General features: G+C 47.8%; 1 protein-coding gene across 5 annotated transcripts in view; it reads left to right on the forward strand.

Moving 5' to 3' along the window:
- The window catches only part of ARID4B (AT-rich interaction domain 4B), a 2,504,499-nt gene that overhangs the window by 571,065 nt on the left and 1,911,334 nt on the right, over window positions 1–22,100 (forward strand). The window lies entirely within an intron of this gene.

A 22,100-nucleotide genomic window follows, 5' to 3' on the forward strand; every position in this document is an offset into this window, starting at 1 on the left:
TGGGTACAGTCGGGGGGCAATGTAAGGGATGGGTAAGGAAGAAGGGAGAGGAGGGGTACCTAAGGAAGAACAGGGAGAGGGAGGTAAGGGGGGGCAAGGACCTACCGATCCGTCCACTGACTCCCCCGAGACAGACCGTTAGTAAGGGCTAGGTAAGGTAGGGTAGCCCCATCTATAAAGGTAGGAGCCCCTCGTGTTTTCGGGGCTGGTGTGAGAGGACCTATCTGATCCCGGACGCATCACCTTCGGGAAGGAGTATAGGGTCGGTTCTGCTCAGAGGTAGGAGTATTTCTGGAGTCATGCGTGATCGGGTTCGTAAGAGCCCCGAATTCAGCAGAAGAACGGAACTGGGTCCACCGGTCCCAAGTACGGGCATATTTGTGAGGCGAGTCTCGGGCAATATGGATAAGTTCCTCCATTTCCGCTATCTTTCCCACTCTATGTAGCCATTCTAAGATAGTCGGGGGCTCCGTAGATCCCCAATGTACCGGTATGCACAGCTTGGCCGCGTTAAGCATATGTAAGCCCAAAGACTTTCTGTAAGAGGAGGTAGATGTGGAGGAGAGGTGGAGAAGGAGCGAGGCCGGTGTGTATTCAATTTGCTGGTTTGTGATTCGGGAGGTTAATGCGTGGACCTGAGTCCAAAAGGCCTGGATTTTGGGGCAAGACCACCAGATGTGAATGAAAGATCCCAGTTCCGACTGGCATCTCCAGCAGGTCTCTGAGATCGCTGCGTTAAACTTATGTAGGCGTGTCGGAGTACGATACCACCTGGATAGAATTTTGTAATTATTTTCCTGTGTATGTACATTTAAGGATCCCTTGTGTGCGGTGATCAAGACGCTTTCCCATTCAGTTTCCGAAAAGTCCATTTGCAACTCTCTCTCCCAGGCAGGGCAGGCCCCGCCGTGTTTCGGGGAACTCTGCCAGAATAGCATAGTGTGTATAGTTGATATCAGGTGCTGTTGTGGAGTAGCTTGGGAGCAGAGAGTCTCAAACGGAGACCGGTTCCGTGATAGGGCTCCTGCGCGGTTGGACGCTCTAAGAAAGTGGTGGATCTGAAAGTATGACCAGAACGGGAGGGGCTGCTCATCAGGTCTGACGGGGAGGCCATCATAGTCCAGTAGCCGACCACCCTGGTAGAAGTGATGTGCTTGTAGGTCTTCTAGAGGCCAGTCCGGCCGTAAAAAAACATCATTCATGCCAGGAGCAAAAGCCGGGTTCATGCGAATCGGCGTGAGTGGACCTGGGTTCGATGATAGTTGAAATTGTTTGCATGCTACCTTGAAGCTCTTCAGGGTGGCAGCTACCAGGGGATGTTCTTTAGCTCCTTTAGGTGTGTGAGAAGGGAGAATCCATGGTAAAGTTCTAAGGGGTAGATTGGAGGTTAGGCTCTCAAGATGGACCCAACCCTTGGACTTCTCCTGGGTAGCCCAATCTACGATTCTACCCAGATGGCAAGCAAGGGAGTAGTACCGTAGATTTGGAAGACCGATGCCCCCCAGGTGTTTGGGCTTTGTGAGTTGGGAAAAGCTTATCCTAGGTTGTTTCTGCTTCCAAAGGAATTGTTGGGATATGCGTTTGATGCGTTGGAAGAACGAGTCGGGTATCGCGATAGGGATTGTCTGTAGCAAATAAAGGAAACGCGGGAGGACGTTCATCTTTAAGATGGCCGCACGACCAAACCACGAAAATTGAGGTTTGTCCCACCTGCGTAGGTCTTCTGTTATTGTGTGAACCAGAGGGAGAAAATTTTTCGAGAATAAATCAGATAAGTGGGCGGGGAGCTGGATACCTAAATATGTAATCGATTCCCTCTGCCAGGAAAATGGGAAGTTATCTTGACATTGCGTGACTGTGTCTGGAGGGAGGGAGATATTCAGGGCATTGGATTTGGAGAAGTTTATTTTAAGGTTAGACAGTCGGTTGAACAGATCAAAATCTTTCAGTAAGTTGGGGATAGATGTAAGTGGGTCCCTAAGGAATAGGAGGATGTCATCGGCAAATGCCGCTAGTTTGTATTCGTGTCCCGCCACATGAATTCCCTTGATATCGTCGTTGGCTTGGAGGCGTCTCAGTAGCGGTTCAAGTGTCAGGATGAAAAGAATAGGGGAGAGGGGGCATCCCTGCCTCGTTCCATTTCGGATAGGGAAGGCGTCCGACAGCTGGCCGTTGACCCTGATTCTTGCCGTCGGGGTGGTGTATAGAGACATAATCATGTTATATAGCCTGCTTGGTAAACCCAAGTGGCGCAATACTGCCCCCAAGTAGTCCCAGGCCAGCCTGTCGAACGCCTTTTCCGCATCCAGGGATAAGAAGAATCCTTTTTGTTTGTTAGACGTTAACCAGTGATGAAGATTGATCGCTTTTATGGTGTTGTCTCTGGCCTCTCGACCAGGGACAAAGCCTACCTGATGATCGCCAATCAATGTGGGGAGAAAAGGAAGGAGGCGGTTCGCCAGGATTCTAGCAAATAGTTTAAGGTCAACGTCTAATAGTGAAATCGGTCTGTAGTTGGTAACCGCTGTTCCGTCTTTGCCGCTTTTTGGGATCACTGTGATGTGGGCTTCCAATAGCCTGTGAAAGGGTGGCGTTGTTGTGTTTAGTGAATTAAATGCTTTGAGGTAGGGTTTCGCTAATACATCAGAGAAGGTTTTGTAAAAGGGGGCTGTGAGGCCGTCCGGTCCTGGGCTTTTGCCTGGCTTAAGTTGCTTAATGGCCTCTTTGAATTCCTCTTCGGTAAGTGGATGGTCAATGTCTTGGGCAACCTCTCTAGACAGCTTGGTGGGGCCATATTTATGCAAAAACTGTGTGATTAGCGTCTCTCTTTGTTTGCGTTCCTTATCATTGGCATGGGTGGGGGGGAGATTATAGAGCCCTTTATAATAGTTCTCGAACTGGGTCGCTATATCTTTAGGGGAATTGTACGCAATACCGTGGGGGTCTTTGATGGTATGTATGTTTGTACTTGCTCTTTGGGCCTGGATTGCTCTTGCTAGTAGTCTCCTACATTTGTTGCCCTGTTCATAGAACAGTTTGTGAGTAAGGGTAATTTTTCGGCGTGCTTTGCGATCGAGTATTTCCAGGAGTTGCTTTCTGGTGTCTATCAGGTCCTGAAGGGTGTTCAGCGCCTGAGGACGTTTATGGGAAGCTTCCAATCCCTTGATTTTAGCGATTAGTGTGTTCAAGCACGCTTGGTGCGCTTTTTTTCTAATAGCTGCAAGTTCGATAAATTTCCCACGGATGGTGCACTTATGTGCTTCCCAAATCGTCAGGGGGGTAACATCCGGAGTGTTATTCTCCTGGAAGTAGTTAGTTAAACTGCAATGGATCGAGTTGATATCAGCCTCCGAAGTGAGGAGAGAGGTATCAAGTCTCCATGTTTTAGTGGACCAGTTTTTTTCCGCAAATGAGAGAAGGAGAGTAACGGGGTGGTGGTCTGCTATTAGAAGAGGTTCGATCGTGGCTGCCTTCAATAAGGGGAGATCTTTTTGGGATAGGAACAGGTAATCGAGCCTAGAGTACCGATTATGTGGTGCAGAAAAGAACGTAAAATCTTTGTCGTGTGGATGAAGCGTGCGCCAGGAATCATGTAGCGTAAGATTATGTAAGAGTGTCTTAATCTGTTTCAGCGTTCTATAGGGGAGAGAGGAGGAGCCGGAAGATGAGTCCAAAAGGGGCTGGAGTGTCACATTAAAATCACCTCCCAGAACAGTGATACCAGATTGAAAGCTTGTTAGGTGTTCGAAGGTTGAACGAAAAAAGCTGAGTTGGGCTGTGTTAGGGCTGTAGATGTTAGCCAGGGTGACGGGCCGGTTGTGAATGGTGCCCTTAAGGAATATATACCGGCCGTCTGGGTCTATGAAAGAGTCAATTAGTTGCCATGGGGTGGATTTGGAAATTAGAATTGAGACTCCCTTAGTTTTTGCTAAGGGATTAGTAGCATGGAAAGCTACAGGGTATCTATGATTCGTCATTTTGGGAATGTTTTTCGAGCAGAAGTGGGTTTCCTGTAGGAATATAACATCTGCCCTCAAGGCATGCATCATAGATAGGATCTGACTGCGTTTTTCGGGTATATTTAACCCTTTGACGTTTTGCGATACCACTTTGAGAGTGGTTGATCGAGCCTGCAAGTTGGCCGGGGCCATTGTGTTCTGGTCAGCTATGGGTAAGAACTTGAAGTTACCAGAAATCTGGGTTGTAGTGGGTTTATGCGTCCGGGAGCAGAGTGATCCAAGGGTAAACAGGCAAAGTAGGGGTGTACCCTGAGAATGGAGCCTGAGATGTCTCGGCGGGAGTCAGGGGGAACAGATCCCGGTGTTTGGGGGGCAAGGAAGGAGGAGGGATAAGAGAGAAAGGGGGGATTTAAGGGGAAGGGTCGAGGATAGAGTTTGAGAGGAAAAGAACAGTCAGTGAAGGGGGGGGAGAGTAACCGGTGGGGTGTGTAGCACTGCTACCTTACCCTAAGTCAGGAAGAAAGGTCCGGGATGGGTCAGCGGTCGAGTCAAGTCTCCCGCTGCGTGGAGGCGAGGAGGGTAGTCCGGGTCGAATGGGTGCGATGTCCGGTCCTGCGGGAGTCCTCACAGACTTAAGTTAGATATAAGGGAAGAGCCTGCTAAAAAAACACAGCAAAAGGTGGGGAGGCCATTGATACAGTCAGGCAAAAATCTTACAATCTCTTTTTTTTTTTTTTTTGAAAACAGAATAAACAATAGAAACAGGAGGATGTTAACCAAGTATCAACTAACCACAGGGGTCTATAGGAAATGCAGAGTAATTCGAACAAACTGTTAACAATACAGAAGACCTCTTTGCTGCAACATGTTGATAGCAGCAGGTAATCTAAAGGCTATGGAGAAGAAGAAGGGGGAGCGAGTCTACTCATGGGTCTGGTCCTCCCTTCCAGGAAATCGGTCAGACCAGCATGTCAGGGTGGCAGGTTACACAACAAAGCTAGTTGTAGTGGTTTGGTCAGCAACAATGTGGAAAATGGGTAAAGATGGCCCGAAAAATGGAGGCGTGGGTCCGCTCCATTAATCGGGGCATCAGCCGACACAATGGATACAAAGTATTCTCAGTAGCTTCCAAGGCAACGAGACCCTCACCAAGTGTGAGATGTGAATCCGTTGTCTACCCATGTTAACCATGGAGAATGGGTTTCGGAATGTAGGGAGATGGTGAATCGCCCCTTCGAATACCCCTCCGTCCTGTGCAATCTAATGCATGCCCTTGATGTGGAATATGTTGCCCTTTTCCCCCACCCCCCCCATCCCCACGGTGAGCAAAACCCCCTGCGATCCCCCTCCCCCCCCCCCGTAACCCCCCCTGCGTATTTCCTCTACTAACAAAGTGAGAGTCCCCAAAGGATCATGCTAGATAAAGAAGTCCCTGAGCAGCAATGTCAGTTCACAGATACCTCATAAAGCGCGTGGGCCGATCCATTATTCGACAGGCCTGGTGTAGTCCAAGCAGAGGTGCGTGGTGGACTCTTGGGAGGGCTGCATGATGAGAGGAGAGATAAAGAACCAGCACACAAAAAAAAAAAAAAAGGGGGGGGGGAAGGGAAGGGGGGGGGGAAGGGAAGGGGGGGGGGGAGGGGAGGGGGGGGGAAGGGGAGGGGGGGGGGGAGGGGAGGGGGGGGGAAGGGGAGGGGGGGGGAAGGGAAGGGGGGGGGGAAGGGAAGGGGGGGGGGAAGGGAAGGGGGGGGGAAGGGGAGGGGGGAAGGGGAGGGGGGGGGAAGGGAAGGGGGGGGGAGGGGAGGGGGGGGGGGAAGGGGAGGGGGGAAGGGGAGGGGGGGGAAGGGAAGGGGGGGGGGGGGAAGGGGAGGGGGGAAGGGGGGGGGGAAGGGGAGGGGGGGTGAGCGGTCCCTGAAGTGAAGATCTTGAGTTGTACCCGTTGGGGTGCTTTCAGTTGAGGAGGGCAATCAGTTCCTCAGGGATTAGGGCTCCGAAGGTGTCCGTCCATGGTTGAGAGGAAGCCTGTGCTACGCAAGGTCGAGTCCCCATGGGTGGTAAAAAGCTTCTCAGGGGGTTGGTGTAACCCTGCAAGGAGTGTAGAAGAGTTGTGGTCGGCCATGGTGCGAGTTGGTGAGTCTTCCTTCTGTTGGAGGGTGAAGCTTCACATGGCGAGGGTCTAAAGGAATCGCCCATCGTCGTGAGGTCCACTGAGAATCATGAGTAGTCGTGGAGTACCTGGAGGGATTCGCAGTGCACATTGAACTGTGTGTCCCCTATCTTCTTCTCCGTGTTTCAGTGGATGCCTGTTTAGGAGTTGTCAGGCCTGGGCCTCCTGTGGGCGGGGGAGGCCGTGGGACTGGGACACACTCTATCCCCAGAGCCCCTCTGCGTGATTGGTCTTGGTGATGGGGATCTGCGCCGCCTGATGTGGAAATCGTCTCTTTCAGGTATAGTGTCCATCGAGGCGGTCCTTTGTAGGTGAGCCGGACAGAAGGCTTTGTACCAATCTGGAAGCTCCACAGGTGCTATGTGAAGTGTAGCGCAGAATTCCCTGAGGTCCTCCGGGACCCTCAGGTTTGCGGTTCGTCCTCCCACAGATGCTGACAGGCAAAAAGGAAATCTCCATCTATACTGAATGCCTTTGCGACGTAGGACATCAAGTAGGGGACGCAGATCGCGTCTATGCTGGAGGGTAAGGGGGGACAGATCTTGAAATATTTTAATTTCCGATCCCTGGAAAGTCAGATTGTGGCGGTCCCTGGCCCCTCTCAGAATGTCCTCTTTAAGTTTAAAGTTAACGATGCAACAGATAACATCTCTTGGGGGATCTGTGTCTCTCCCCCTGGGTTTAAGGGCTCTGTGTAGCCTCTCAAATTCCACTGGTGTCTCAGGTGGTCTGCCCAGAACATCATTGCAGATCTGCGTCGTGACTTGTGACAGGTTTGCTTGCTCCACATTTTCAGGGATACCTCTGATCCGTAAATTGTGACGGCGACCCCTGTTATCGAGGTCCTCTAAGTGCCTGTGTATATCTCTGAGCTGAGAGTTGTGGGTCTGAGATGTACTGTGCAGCTGTTGGATAGCAGTGTCATGGCGGTCTGTGGTTTCCTCTAAGTCAGACATTCTCACATGCATGGAGTGAATGTCTCTTCTAAGCTCTGAGATTGCAGTGGTTAGGGAACATTTTATGTCAGATGCGACTGCCCTAAGGTCAGCCATCGTAAGCGCGTGTGTTTCGCGCTGGTGATCCACATCTTGCCTCGGATTGTCTCCCGGCGGGCTCCTGCTGGGGGAGCGAGGCCTCGTGCAGGCCTGCGACGAGGCCTCTGCCTCGCGTGAGCGGGGCCTGAAGAGTTCCGGGATACTACGTCCGGATTGCCGTTCGGGTCCCCTCGGGGACCGTGAGCGAGGTGGCGATCCCTTACCCTTACTTCTCCCCATAGTGAGAGGGAGAGATGGCTCGTAGGGCGCCGCTGCTTCGTCTGTGGAGGACTCCCGAGGACGGAGCTCAGCGTTCAGGCAGCCATTCGCTTCGGCTCCAAGCCACGCCCCTCTTGTTTTTTCATTTTTTCCACATGTTCTGTTCCTTGCAGAACACAATCTAAATAAAAAAAATAAACCATTAAAAAAAAAAAAACAGGTGGCCAGGAGGCAACATATTGCCCCTTTACCAGCTGTCAAATGCCTCTGAAAAGCGATCTGAGCACAGATCGCTTTTCAGAGGAATAGCATTTTTTTTGCTGGTACTTTGCACAAACAAGAAAAAAAAAACTGTTCTGATTGTACACATATGGGGTAGGGCTGGGGAAAAAAATCGATTTGAATCGAGTTGAGAGGTCAAATCGATTCACATTTTCAGCAAATAGTTTTTTTTAGATATTTATTTTTTCAACAGGATCGGTGCTGACACCGCACCGGTCCTTAGGAGCTGCGGGCAGGAGTTTTTAGGTGAGGCCGTGGCTTCGGCCTAGTCCACGAGGCCGGACCCACGGACTAGGATGAAGCCACGGCATCACCTAAAAACTCCTGCCCACAGCTCCTCAGGACTGGCGCGGTGTCCATAAAAAAAACTTGATTTGAATTGTGAATCGAGTTTTTTGTTTTCTTAAATGACAATGTTTTTTTTTTTTTTTTTTTAGGAAATCGCCCAGCTCTAATGTGGGGGGGGGGGGGGGGGAGGATTAAACGCAGATACATAAAATGTGCATACATACACACTAAACAGCAGCAGCTGGTGCTCAACATTTTTGGGGGGCACAATTTTTTTTATAAACAAAGTCATCAAATGCAGCCACTGTGCCGTCAAACGCTGCCACTGTACCCTCAAATGCAGCCACTGTGCCATTAATCGCAGCCACTGTGCCATTAAACGTTGTCACTGTGCCATCAAACGCTGTCACTGTGCCATCAAACGCTGTCACTGTGCCATCAAACGCTGTCACTGTGCCATCAAACGCTGTCACTGTGCCATCAAACACTGCCACCGTGCCATCAAACACTGCCACTGTGCCCATTAAACGCTGCCATCAATTGCAGCCACTGTGCCATCAAACACTGCCACTGTGCCATCAAACGCTGCCACTGTGCCATCAAACACTGCCACCGTGCCATCAAACACTGCCACTGTGCCCATTAAACGCTGCCACTGTGCCCTCAAATGTTGCCACTCTGCCATCAAACGCTGCCAGTGTGCCATAAATTGCAGCCACTGTGCCCATTTAATGCTGCCACTGTGCCCATTTAACACTGCCACTTTGCCATCAATTGCTGCCCCTGTGCCATCAAAAGCTGTCACTGTGCCATCAAACACTGCCACCGTGCCATCAAACACTGCCACTGTGCCCATTAAACGCTGCCATCAATTGCAGCCACTGTGCCATCAAACACTGCCACTGTGCCATCAAACGCTGCCACTGTGCCATCAAACACTGCCACCGTGCCATCAAACACTGCCACTGTGCCCATTAAACGCTGCCACTGTGCCCTCAAATGTTGCCACTCTGCCATCAAACGCTGCCAGTGTGCCATAAATTGCAGCCACTGTGCCCATTTAATGCTGCCACTGTGCCCATTTAACACTGCCACTTTGCCATCAATTGCTGCCCCTGTGCCATCAAAAGCTGTCACTGTGCCATCAAACACTGCCACTGTGCCATCAATTGCAGCCACTGTGCCCATTTAACGCTGCCACTTTGCCCATTTAACGCTGCCACTGTGCCCATTTAACGCTGCCACTGTGCCATCAAACGCTGCCACTGTACCATCAAATGCTGCCACTGTGCCCATTTAACGCTGCCACTGTGCTCTCAAATGCTACAACTGTGCCATTAAACGCTGCCAGTGTGCCATCAAATGGTGCTAGTGTGCCCTTGAATGCCCCCCCCCCCCGCCCGCTCGCCATCTACACACATGCACACACATGCACACACACACGCCCACACACACATAAAGTATTTTCAAAAATGGCAGTGCTTTATCTTACCTTTTTCTGCCGGGTACTGCACTGTAGGGGGAGACAAAGAGCACACACTGCTTTCACTTTAGTTACAAGCAGTGTGATGACTCCGAGCTCCCTGCACAGTGCCGATTACACTTCGGCTGAAGATCGAGGAGCTCGGTCTTCTCCTAAAGATATACAGGGGGGGCCCTCAAGGGCCCCCTGCAGCATGGGGCCCAGTCCCCTTGGCGATCTCAGCGACCCCTATAATTCCGCCACTGCTTAGGAGAATGCTTTTGGGGAACATGGACAGGCCTCCCTGCATTGTACAGAGCACAAGTTAGACATGAAGCACAAAACCTGTCTGCAAATGCACTAAATCCAGGTTCTATCCAATAGCAGTCAGTAAGTGCCACCATCATGCTCTTAGCAAGATGACTGATGCCATGTGCTAGTTGTGCTAAAACTGGGTACAAGCTCCTGGGTAGATACCACCTGGTGTCAGTGCTCCACAGGCCCTGCTGATTTTGGGTAGCATTACATTTGATCCACTTATCCTCTTCATCAGGGGCCTGGTTCTGCAACTGAATTAGAGTTTCTACATCCCACTGCTCTTGATGAGGGAAATCTGTCCCCGCTACCTGGGCAACCCCTACAGTGGGTGTGACTCCAAATGCCATAAGGGCAGCATCCTTTGCCGCTTGGTCCGCTAAAGCGTTTCCTCTGGCTGTCATGTAATTTCCCCTGTAATTTTTACCTTCAAGATGGCAACTTCTGCTGGTTTCTGAAAAGCCTCAAATAGCTGCTCTGAGTTTTGCATGTCTCACTGGCTTCCCTGCACTAGTCAGGAAGTTCTGTGCTTTCCAAATAGGCCCAACACCGTGAGCTATTCCAAACGCATATCTGCTGTCAGTGTAAACGTTTACCCTTTGATTCTCTAGGAGATGACATGCTTTGACTACAGTGCACAACTCCGTTTCCGGCACTGACATCTGGGGTGTCAATGCTTCCTGATGTAAAATGGTGTCTGTAGTGGTTACAGCAAACCCTGTGTGTGCCTGACCATCATCATTGTGAAATCTGGAACCATCTATAAATAAGTGTGTGTCACAATCTGATAAAGGCTCATCTTTTGCTGGTGTGACAGAGGCCCTTTCTACCTCCATCAGAGCCATACAAATCATGAGAAAAACTCTGATTCTACATCAGTACTATTTGTTGCATCTTCCTCATCAATTATATGAAGAAGAGTAGCCAGATTTAAAGTAACACATTGTTTGATTGTTAAATTTGATGGAGCAAAAAGAGCAGACTGGGACTTGTTAAATCTACTGGCAAACACATGTCTGCTATTTACTTGATTCATGATTTCCTGTACTGCATGTGGCACATACAGGATCAGAGCAGAATCTAGCACAAGTTCAGTGTCAGGGCTGGCTTAGCCCTTCCTCCTCTGGGCTGGCCGCTCAGCTGTCGGCTAACCTTCCTCCTAGTATGCGCATCTCTAATGTGTTTCATGTCTCCTTATTGAAACCGTTGGTCTGTAACCGATTTACCACCTCGGTGCCATGTCCTCACCCTATTCTGGTTGAGAACCATGAGGAGTATGAGGTACGATCCATTGTTGACTCCCGTAGGTTCCGTGGGCGCATACAGTACCTGGTGCATTGGAAAGGATACGGTCTGGAGGAATGCTCCTGGGTTTCATCCTCTGACGTACATGCCCCTGTTCTCCTCCGCGAGTTCCATAGACTGTTTCCCCTCAAGCCCGGTGGCCCTCCGAGGGAGAGGGGTCATGGGGGGGTACTGTCAGGGCTGGCTAAGCCCTTCCTCCTCTGGGCTGGCTGCTCAGCTGTCGGCTAATTGCCAGCTCTCTTCTCTTTCCACAGTTACCAGCTGTTCCCAATGATGCTCGTCTGACCTGCCTATTTAAAACCTTCCAGCTCACTGTTTCCTTTGCCTTCGCATTGGTCACATCACAAGGAACCATCTCCTGCTGTTTGTTTCAAGACTGGCTTGCTGACATCCCTCCTGGCTTCTTATCCTGCTTGCAGTTGCTCTCCTTGGATCCCTGACTTCTGGACTGGCTGATTACCTGATCTGATTTATGAACTTTGGACTGGCTGATTACCCAATCTGACTACTGGACTCTGGCTCTACTTTACTACACTTTTTTCTATTTACCTTTTTATTTTTATTAATAAACAAGTGTGATTTGATTGTACTTCTGTCTCAGTCTGTTTCATGGTTCCTGACAGTACGCGAAGGCCATTAATTCAGAAGATACAGTCAATCCACTTGGTAATTTTTCCATATTGGATGAGCAAGATCACCGCATGGATCAGTTTGCCTTGGCATTGCAAACGCTCCTGAATCGCACGGCTCACCTGGAATCCCCCACGGTGGCTGCTCCGGTACAACCTGAGTTGCAGGCCGTCCCTGCTGCTGCGCCAGTCTCTGTGCAGGCACCCGCCTCGAGTATTACCTCTATAAGAGGTATGTCTGGTTCTGCTCTGCTTCCCCAGCGATTTTGGGGCGATCCAGTTCAATGCAGAGGGTTTCTCAATCAGTTTGAGATATACTTCGAAATGCTGCCCCAAGCGTTTCCCACGGACAGAAGCAAAGTAGGTTTTGTGATATCTTTTCTTTCTGAGAGAGCCTTGGCCTTGGCTAACCCTCTATGGGAGATGCAAAAACCTGTTGTCTTGAGTTACCCTCAGTTTGTGGCCTCCTTTAAAAGGGTTTTTGACGTTCCCGCACGCTCCGCTTCTGCTGCCAAGTGCCTCATGTCCATCAAACAGAGTACGAGAACTGTTGCCGACTACGCCATTGAATTCCGTACTCTGGCAGCAGAGGTTGCTTGGAACAATGAGGCCCTCGTGGCTGCTTTTTCTCACGGATTCCATCAAGGATGAGATAGCAGCCGAGATATACCCACTGAGCTGGAGAGTTTGATCTTGTTTGCCATCCTCATTTACTCCAGACTCAGAGAAAGACTTTCTCTTAAGGAGCGCTTGCGGAAGCCTCCTGTACGTTTGCCTCCGAGCTTTGTAGTCCCACCCATGCCTCCCTCACCTCCCATGCCTCCTGGTACCGAGTTGGTCAGTGAAGATGAACCCATGCACCTGGCCTTCACGCGTCCCTCTGCGGAAGAGAGCCTTTAGGAGGAGGGAGAGATTGTGCCTTTATTGTGGCCAGGCAGGTCACTTTTTGAAGTCTTGTCCTACCCATCCAGGGAACGCCCAAACCCTGAGGTCCTTTCATGGACAGACCTTAGGTGGCGTTGTTTTGTCCCCAGTTATCCAGAAGGATAAGCCCCTGGTTTTGGTCACCCTTTCTTGTGCTGAGTCATCCATCGAGGTACAGGCTCTAATCAACTCTGGGGCTGTAGGCCTGTTCATTGATGCTGCATTTGTTTCGCAGCACTTGATTCCGCTGCAGCTGCGTGACACTCCACTTGCCATTGAGGCTCTTGACGGGAGACCTTTACAACCTGCCCATGTGACTCATGAGACGGTTCCATTGTCCATTGCCGTAGGGGCTCTTCACCATGAGATAGTCCAATTCCAAGTTATTTCCTCACCCAGATTTCCGTTGGTTATTGGTTATCCTTGGTTACAGAGGCACAACCCCTCTTTTGATTGGCTCCATGCTGAGGTTCTCTCCTGGTCACCACAATGCAGTGAGACATGCTTCCTGAAGGTATCCAAGGTCCTGTGCACTGCTTCACTCTCCTCCCTGCTGGAGGAGTACCGTGATTTTGGCGATGTCTTTGATAAAGGTCAAGCCAGTAGTTTGCCTCCACACCAGCCTTATGATTGCGCAATTGACCTTCAACCTGGTGCCATACCTCCTCGTGGCTGGGTTCTTGGAGGATAAGGCCATGGAGGAGTATCTTGCTGACACACTTTCTCGAGGATTCATCCGCAAGTCCTCGTCTTCTGCTGGTGCTTCTTTGTGAAAAAGAGGAGCGGTGAACTGAGACCTTGTATAGATTATAGGGGTCTCAATCGTGTCATGATTAAGAATGCCTACCCGTTTCCATTGATTAGAGTTATTTGACCGCCTCAAGGGAGCAACAGTTTTCACAAAGCTTGACCTGAGAGGGGGCATACAATCTCATGCGCATTAAGGAGGGCGACGAGTGGAAAACTGTGTTTAATACCAGAACAGGCCATTATGAGTACCTGGTAATGCCTTTTGGCCTTTGTAATGCCCCGGCAGTTTTCCAGGAATTTATTAACTATGTCCTCCGAGATTTGTTACAATTTTGTGTGTGGTGGTTTATCTCGATGATATCCTCATATTTTCCAAGTCCCTGGAGAGCCACCACACAGATGTCTGTCGTATACTTCAGAAACTAAGGCCGCGTACACACGGGCGGACTGTTCGCCCAACTTTGTCCGCTGAACAGTGTTTCAGCGGACAGTCCGCTCGTGTGTGGGCTTCAGCGGACAGTTTCAGCGGACAGTCTGACGAACAAAGTTTTTCGGAATTCCCGTAAGACAGTCCGCTGAAACTTGGTTTGAGCGGACAGTCCGCTCGTGTGTAGGCTTGTTCGACAAACTAAGTCTCGCGCATGCTCAGAAAGAATGTACACGGCGAAGGTTGCATTGCAGTGTATAGGACGTCGTTTTTCGAGTCCCGTCGTACGTGCCGTTCACGTCATCGCGCACGCTTTCAGCGGACTGTTCGTTCATCGTGTGTGGTCAAGTCCGCTCATGCAAATTTTGAGCGGACTGTTTGTCGGATTGTTTGACAAACTAAGTTGGGCGAACAGTCCAACCGTGTGTACGCGGCCTAAGAGAGAACCATCTCTATTGTAAACTGGAGAAAGTGCGAGTTCCATCGTGGGCTATGTCATTTCCACTGCTGGTTTTCCGATGGACCCAGAGAAACTGTTGGCAGTCCTACAGTGGCCTCGACCCATGGGTTTACGTCCTCTGCAGCGTTTCCTGGGCTTTGCCAACTACTATCGGAATTGTATTCGTAACTTCTCGTCTCTGGTCAAGCCTCTAACTGATATGACCAGAAAGGACGGTAACCCACAGAGTTGGTCTCCAGAGTCAATTAAGGCCTTTGAGACTCTCAAGGCTGCCTTTGTTTCTGCTTTTGTGTTGGCACATTCTGATTCTATGTTACCTTTTATCCTAGAAGTTGATGCTTCTGAGACTGGAGTTGGCGCCCTTCTGTCTCAACGTCCTAACTCTGAGAGCGCTATGCATCCGTGTGGTTACTTTTCCAAAAAATTGTCACCTGCTGAATGCAATTATGAGATTGGTGACAGAGAGCTGTTGGCAATCATTTTAGCCCTGAAAGAATGGAGACATCTCCTTGAAGGTACCACTGTGCCCGTTCTTATTCTTACTGACCATAAGAATCTTACATTCTTGTCTGAGGCTAAGCGACTCTCCCCCAGAAGGGCACAATGGGCTCTTTTCTTGTCGAGTTTTAATTACATTGTCTCATTCTTACCCGGTACTAAGAATGTAAGGGCTGATGCCTTGTCACGACAATTTTCCTCCACTTCCAAGTCGGAGTCGGTTCCGGTTCTTATGATTCCTCCTGATCGTATCTTGGCTACGGTTTGCACCAGTCTTCTCCTTTGGGTGACAAAATTCTTGCTGCTCAGGTCCATGCTCCTCCTGATAAACCTTGTGACCGCTGCTTTGTCCCAGAGAGTCTCCGTACTGCAGTGCTCCAGACTTACCATTCTCCCAAGGCAGCTGACCATCCTGGGAAGAATCAACTCACTTGGGCCATCTCCCAACAATTCTGGTGGCCTAGTCTACGGGCTGATGTTACTGCCTTCGTAGCTGCCTGTCCCGTGTGTGCTCAGAGTAAGACTCCATGACACCTTCCAGCGAGCCTCCTACAACCCATACCCAATGGAGAGAGGCCCTGGACTCACCTGTCTATGGATTTCATTGTGGAATTGCCCAACTCCCAAGGCAACACTGTTATCCTTATGGTGGTTGATCGGTTCTCAAAGATGTGTATTCCACTTAAGAAGTTGCCCACCTCTAAGGAACTGGCTTCCGTTTTTGCTCGGGAGATCTTTTACATACATGGGCTACCCAAGGTGATTGTCTCGGATAGGGGCAGTCAGTTTGTCTCCCGGTTCTGGCGAGCCTTTTGTGCACAGTTGGGAGTCCAGCTTGCATTCTCTTTTGCGTATCAACCGCAGTATAATGGGGCCACAGAACGAGCCAATCAGTCCTTGGAGCAATTCCTACATTGCTATATTTCTTTTTTTTTTTATTTATTTTTTTTTTTTTTTTTTTTTTTCCAAGAAAGATGCTTTTATTGAAGGATTCAAAATACATAACAAATGTATCCATTCAAAACAACAGCAAAACAACGAACAATAGTAATACAGCTTTTGTAGTAGGTGCAAATAGCTTGTTGACAGAGTTTAAACAACAGGAAATTTTAGTATCTGAATCAGGGATAATATACACCAGCATAGGTTATATTAGAATGTTGATTCGGCTTAGTGCTTCCAAAACACTTCTAATATTCGGATTCCTGATATTCCCGGAAAACCGCTTCTCAGGAGCGGTTGAGTCATGTGGCTCATGGAGAAGGTATATGAAACGGGAAAGCCGTACAGTAGGAAGGTGCTCCGTAGACAATAAAAGCTCCTATCTGTATGACAATATCTGAATTGAAAACAAGTATGTATATAGGGTGTGAATGAGGGGATGATCTGACAATGGAAAGGAAGAAAACACAAGAGATGAAAGATTATCGAGAAGACGAGAAAGATTTCAGGATTTAGGGGTGGGAGGGACTCCAGCTACCAGTTGGGAGCATTCATCTGATGAGCGAAAATGAAGCCAGCAAGCCCAGGTGGCCCAATATTTGGATGGGGTGTCTTTAGCTTGCGCAATTAAGTTTTCCATGTCCGCTACATTGGAGACTCTCTTGACCCAGTCAGAAATTGAAGGGGGCGTTGATGATTTCCATAGTGGGGGGATACACATTTTTGCCGCGTTCAACAAATGTTGTGCTAGAGAACGATGGTAAGTTTTCATCGGGATGGTTGAGTGGTGCAGGAGCATCGTGGCAGGGGAGAAATCTATAGAGAGTGTGGTAATTTGGCATATTAAGCGATGGATCTCAACCCAATATGGTTGGATGCGAGGGCAAGCCCACCAAATATGTAGGAATGATCCTGCACCATCCGAGCATCTCCAGCAGGAGGGAGAGGTGGAGGGGTACCGTTTGTGAAGTTTATCTGGTGTAAGATACCACCTGGAGAAAATTTTAAAATTGTTTTCCTGAACAGATACATTTAAAGAGCCTTTATGGATATGTGTAAATATGTTCAACCATTCTGAATCCGATAACGTCAAGGATAAATCAGTTTCCCAGCTGCGAACAGCTAAGTTATCTTTCGGTTCTCGATCCAAGAAAAACAAAGTATATATGTTGGAAATGAGATGACGCTGTGGTTCAGATTGATTGCACAAAGTTTCAAACGGAGTGAGCTGCCGAGCAAAATCATGTTTGGAAAGCCTCTCCAACAGGAAGTGTCTTATTTGGAAATATGCCCATCTCGGGAAGGGGCGACCCGAAGGATGATAGGGAAGATCTGTTAATGGTCGGAATTGCGAGTTGGTAAAAAAAACTCATAGCTCTAATGTCGGGAGAGTGCCAAAAGCCGGAAAGGAAGGTATTTGACTGTCCTGCGGGGAATTCTGGGTTATTGTTAACTAGAGTCATCTGACTATGGTGGGACGATATATGGTGAGTATGACAGGTTGCGTGAAAGGCATGTAAAGTACAAGCGATGAGGGGATGTTGTGAGCATGTACGGGGGATATGTTCGGGGAGCATCCATGGTAGTGATTTAATTGGGTAAGGAGAGAAAGCGTTTTCCGTCTGTACCCAAGCTTTGGAGTGGGAATGGACATTCCAGTCCACGATTCTAGTGAGGAGACTCGCCCAATAATATTTTTTGAAGTCGGGTAGACCAATTCCCCCCTTAGATTTCGGAAGAGTCAGTCTAGAGAAACTTATTCTGGCTTTTACTAGCCCAAATAAAATTGGCACAGATGGATTGCAGTGATTTGAAAAAGGCCGGGGGGAGTTTGAGTGGAATTGTCTGGAAAAGGTACAACAAGCGGGGGAGGACATTCATTTTGATAATGGATGCCCTGCCGAACCAAGAAAATAGACCTGTCGACCAAGTTTTAAGGTCACTTTGGATGGTCTGAAGCATATGGAGAAAATTAAGGGAGTATAAGTTGCCTAGTTTGGTCGGTAATTTGATACCTAAATAGGTGATTGCTGCGAAGGTCCAACGAAATGGAAAGTTTTGTTGGCATAATGTAATGATGTCTTTGTTTAAGGATATGTTCAACGCCTCTGATTTTGAGAAATTGATTTGTAGGTTGGAAATCTTTTTAAAATCCTCCAGGTCCTTAAGGAGATTGGGAATGGAGACAAGTGGTTCTGTAAGAAAAAGCAGTATGTCATCTGCATATGCCGCAATTTTCTGAATCTTAGAGCCAGTCTGAATCCCCTTAACGTCTGGGTTGGATTGTATTTTACGAAGAAGGGGTTCCAAGGTAAGGATAAAAAGAAGGGGGGAAAGTGGGCAGCCCTGACGTGTCCCGTTGGACACGGAGAAGGCGTCCGACAGTTGGCCGTTAATCCTGACCTGAGCAGTGGGAGAGGCGTATAAAGCCATGATAAAAGAAAGCAAGCGGTCTGGGAGTCCGATTTGTCGTAATACTTCTTCCATATAATCCCAAGCCACTCTGTCAAACGCCCTCTCCGCGTCCAAGGAGAGAAAAAATCCTTGTTGTGATGTGGAAGTCAGCCAGTGATGAACAGAAATTGCTTTAATCGTGTTATCCCTCCCTTCTCTTCCCGGCACAAAACCCACTTGGTCAAGAGATATCAATTGGGGAAGAAGAGGGAGGAGACGGTTTGCCAAAATCTTGGCATAAATTTTTAAATCAACATTTAGCAAAGAAATAGGTCTATAATTTGTCACTTGTGTATCGTCTTTGTTGGGTTTTGGAATGACCGTAATATGGGCTCTGAGGGAGTCTCGTGGAGGTGGTTTATCAGGGGTCAAAGAGTTGAAGGCCGCTAGGAAGTGTCGTTTTAGGGTGGCAAGGAAGGTTTTATAATAGCAGGTCGTCAGGCCATCAGGACCTGAACTTTTCCCGGGTTTCATATGTTTAAGAGCCAAATCCAGTTCCTGGGCCGAGAGGGGAGTATTTAAGGAAAGAGCATCTTCCGGAGAGATAGGGGCTGGAGCATATGCACTTAGAAATTTGTCAATTAGAAGTTTTCTATGGGTCTTGTCTCGTAAAGGTGAGGTGCCATGGAGGTTGTAAAGATTGGAGTAGTACTGAACAAATTGTTCAGCAATCTTGTGGTTAGTAACCAATTTATTGCCCTTTGTGTCCACGATGGAGTGAATGGTTCTAGCGGCGTGTTGTTTTTTTAGAGCTCTGGCCAAAAGTTTACCCGACTTATTGCCATATTCATAGAAAAGTTTACGGGAAAGCATATAATTCCTTTTAATTTGGGAGTTAAGAATTTGGAGTAGATCCTGCCGCGCCTGCACTAAGTCATTGTGTACATCCGATGCTAATGAAAGTTTGTGGGCTTTTTCTAGGGACCTAATACGGGTGGAAAGCTGGGATATGGCTTGGTATCGTTCCCTTTTTCTTTTCGCCGACGCAACTATAAATTCTCCCCGCATTGTACATTTATGGGCTTCCCAAATTGACATGGGGTCCATTGTGGGGGATAGGTTATCTACGAAGTAGTTGGACAGTTTTTCTTGAAAGGAAGAAGCTAGTACTGGATCTGATAAGAGGGCCGGATCCAATCGCCATATCGGAGGTGTGTGTGGGTTGTTAGCAATCTGCAAGGTCATGGAGATTGGGTGATGGTCCGAGATATACATGGCCTCTATGGATGCAGAACTGAGGCAAGGTAAGTCTCTTTGGGTGATAAACAGGTAGTCCAACCTGGAGTACCGATTGTGGGGAATTGAAAAATAAGAATAATCCTGTTCTTGGGGATGCAGAGTTCGTGACTTAATGGCTCGTAATGCTTTGAAAGTGAGAGACGAGGTGCCAGTAGAGGAGTCATGTGTCGGGTTAAGAGGGACGTTGAAGTCTCCTCCCAAAATGAGCATGCCTTCCTGGAAAAGGGATAGTTCCGTCAAAATTGATTTAAAAAAGGCTGGTTGGCCAGTATTCGGAGCATACACATTAGCTACAGTGATACGTTTGTCTCCCAGACTACCTTTCAAAAAAATAAATCTGGCTTCGGGGTCTACCATGGTCTCACTAATTTGGAAATGGCAGTTTTTGGCTATAAGGATCGAGACCCCTTTGGATTTCGTGTGAGAGTTGGGGGCATGATATACATGTGGGTATCGGTGGTTGGAGAGTTTCGGTATAGAGTTAGATTTGAAATGTGTTTCTTGTAATAACACCAAATCTGCTTTGCATTTGTGGGCAAAAAGTAGAACTTGAGATCTCTTTTCGGGTATGTTGAGACCTCTCGTGTTTAGAGAAACTATTTTTTTTTTTTTTTTTTTTCAAATAGTTTTTATTGAAATTTTAACATGGTACAAGTAATGAACAAATACAAATAATGGTGGACTACGAAATGGTAAGTTACAACCAAAATTAAGTGAGGAAAGAAGGAAAAAAGAAAAAGAAAGAAAATTACGTTTATGAACGTAGTGTAAACATTTCACCTCTAATGACATTTTCATATTTGTAATCAATTCAATGGGATCGATTGAGATACAACTATTGAGGATGCATAGAATATTCAATTTTTGCATTGAGGGACGTCATCAGGCTCCCCGGCACCTCAACTGGGATCACGCTGTGACGGGGGCCATCTGACCTGCCTCTAGATCAGAAATATCACATTGTCAAACAGATTATTTCCTATACCACTCTGTCCAACACCTCCAGTGTTGGTCAAATTTCAAGCCGCTGGAATTTCTTAGTGCTAGCAATCTTTCATACTGGTAATTCAGGTTCACCTGGACTAGTACTTCAGAAGGATTTGGGGATTGTGTACTTTTCCAATGACGGGCAATTATTAATTTGGCAGTAGTTAAAACATGTGTTACTACTATGCGGAATTGGGGTGGGTAGTCTTCTATACTAAGATGCAGTATCGCTAAAGCTGGATTTGGATATTGAATTATTCCGGTGATTTCGGTGAGTATGCTAAATATTTTCCTCCAAAAGCTAGACACATTTTTGCAATGCCAAAAAATATGTAAGATAGTACCTACACTGCCGCAATCTCTCCAACAGAGTGAAGAGTGTGTGGAAAACATTCTTGCCAGTTGGTGTGGGGTCCTGTACCATTTATGGAGAACTTTTTGGTTGAGCTCCCAGAGGTTGGCGCAGTGGGTGGCTGCATAGTTATATACGAGGGCATTTCTCCATTGGTTTATATTGAATGTCTGGTTTAGATCCCTCTCCCAAGTAATCATGGATGGGGACTTCACCAGACATTGCTTATATTGTAGGGTGTTGTAAATAAGCAAGATGCCTCGGGTTTTGAGGGTGGGAGATACAAAGTACTGCCATATTGGGCTGTTGATTTCAATGGTTGGTGGGGGAGATTTTTTTAGAAAAGATGACACCTGATTATATAGATATAAACTAGTTGGGGGAATATTGTATGCTTGTCGTATGGAGACGAACGATTTTATAGCATCTTGGGTATATATGTCATCTACCCACTCTATGCCGTTCTCCTTCCATTTTGAGATATTGCTGTATGGAATCAGTATTTCCAAGGTTTGGATCGGGATCCTGACTACCGTGTGGGGTTGATCTGATTTTTGATGTTGTAGTAGATGCCTCCATGCAGTGATTGTTGCTACAATCGTGGGGGAAAGATGTATCAGGGATCTAGGTTTCCAGGAGTCCGCTATGAGTAGGAGGCTCATATGGTGAGTATGTGCTATACATTCTTCTAAGCCTACCCATAGTTGATCGGGGTTAGGTAAAAACCATAGTTTAGCTTGTGCTAGTATTACTGCCCAGTAGTAATCCTTAAGTTCCGGAAGACCCATGCCACCCGCCTTTTTATGCATGATAAGCTTATGAGAAGGGCATCTCGCCCTCTTACCCTGCCATATGTACTTCTTGAGGAGTTTATTCAACTCCATGAAGTGCGCGGATTTATAAGGAATTGGGAGGGTTCGGAATATATAAAGAATTTTTGGCAAGATTAGCATTTTAAATGCTGCTATTCTTCCTGCCCATGATAATGTAATCTTAGAGATACGGGATATGGTCTTTTGAATTTCTTGTGTAAGATATTTAATGTTAAGATCTGCAATATTGGATAAATTGTTGGATATCTGTATGCCTAAGTAGGTGATATGTTTGGGCGCCCAGACGTATGGGAACGCTTGTTTGAGGTGGGAACTTACGTGTCGATTTAGCCCTAAGTCTAAAATGAGAGACTTTGTAAAGTTTACTTTATAATAAGAAATCTTACCGAATTCCTCCAGGATCTTATGTGTATGTGGAAGTGACACGACCGGGTTTGATAGGAACAGTATTATATCGTCCGCGAACAGATTGACTATGTGGTCCCTTCTTCCGGCCTTAAGACCAGTAATATGCGGGTGAGATCTAATGGCCTCCGCTAGGGGCTCTATCATCATATTAAATATCAGGGGCGAC

The sequence above is a fragment of the Lithobates pipiens genome, unplaced genomic scaffold, assembly GCF_037356315.1.
Source record: "Lithobates pipiens isolate NorthernLeopardFrog02 unplaced genomic scaffold, aLitPip1_a1.2 Scaffold_18, whole genome shotgun sequence".
Lineage (NCBI taxonomy): Eukaryota > Metazoa > Chordata > Amphibia > Anura > Ranidae > Lithobates > Lithobates pipiens.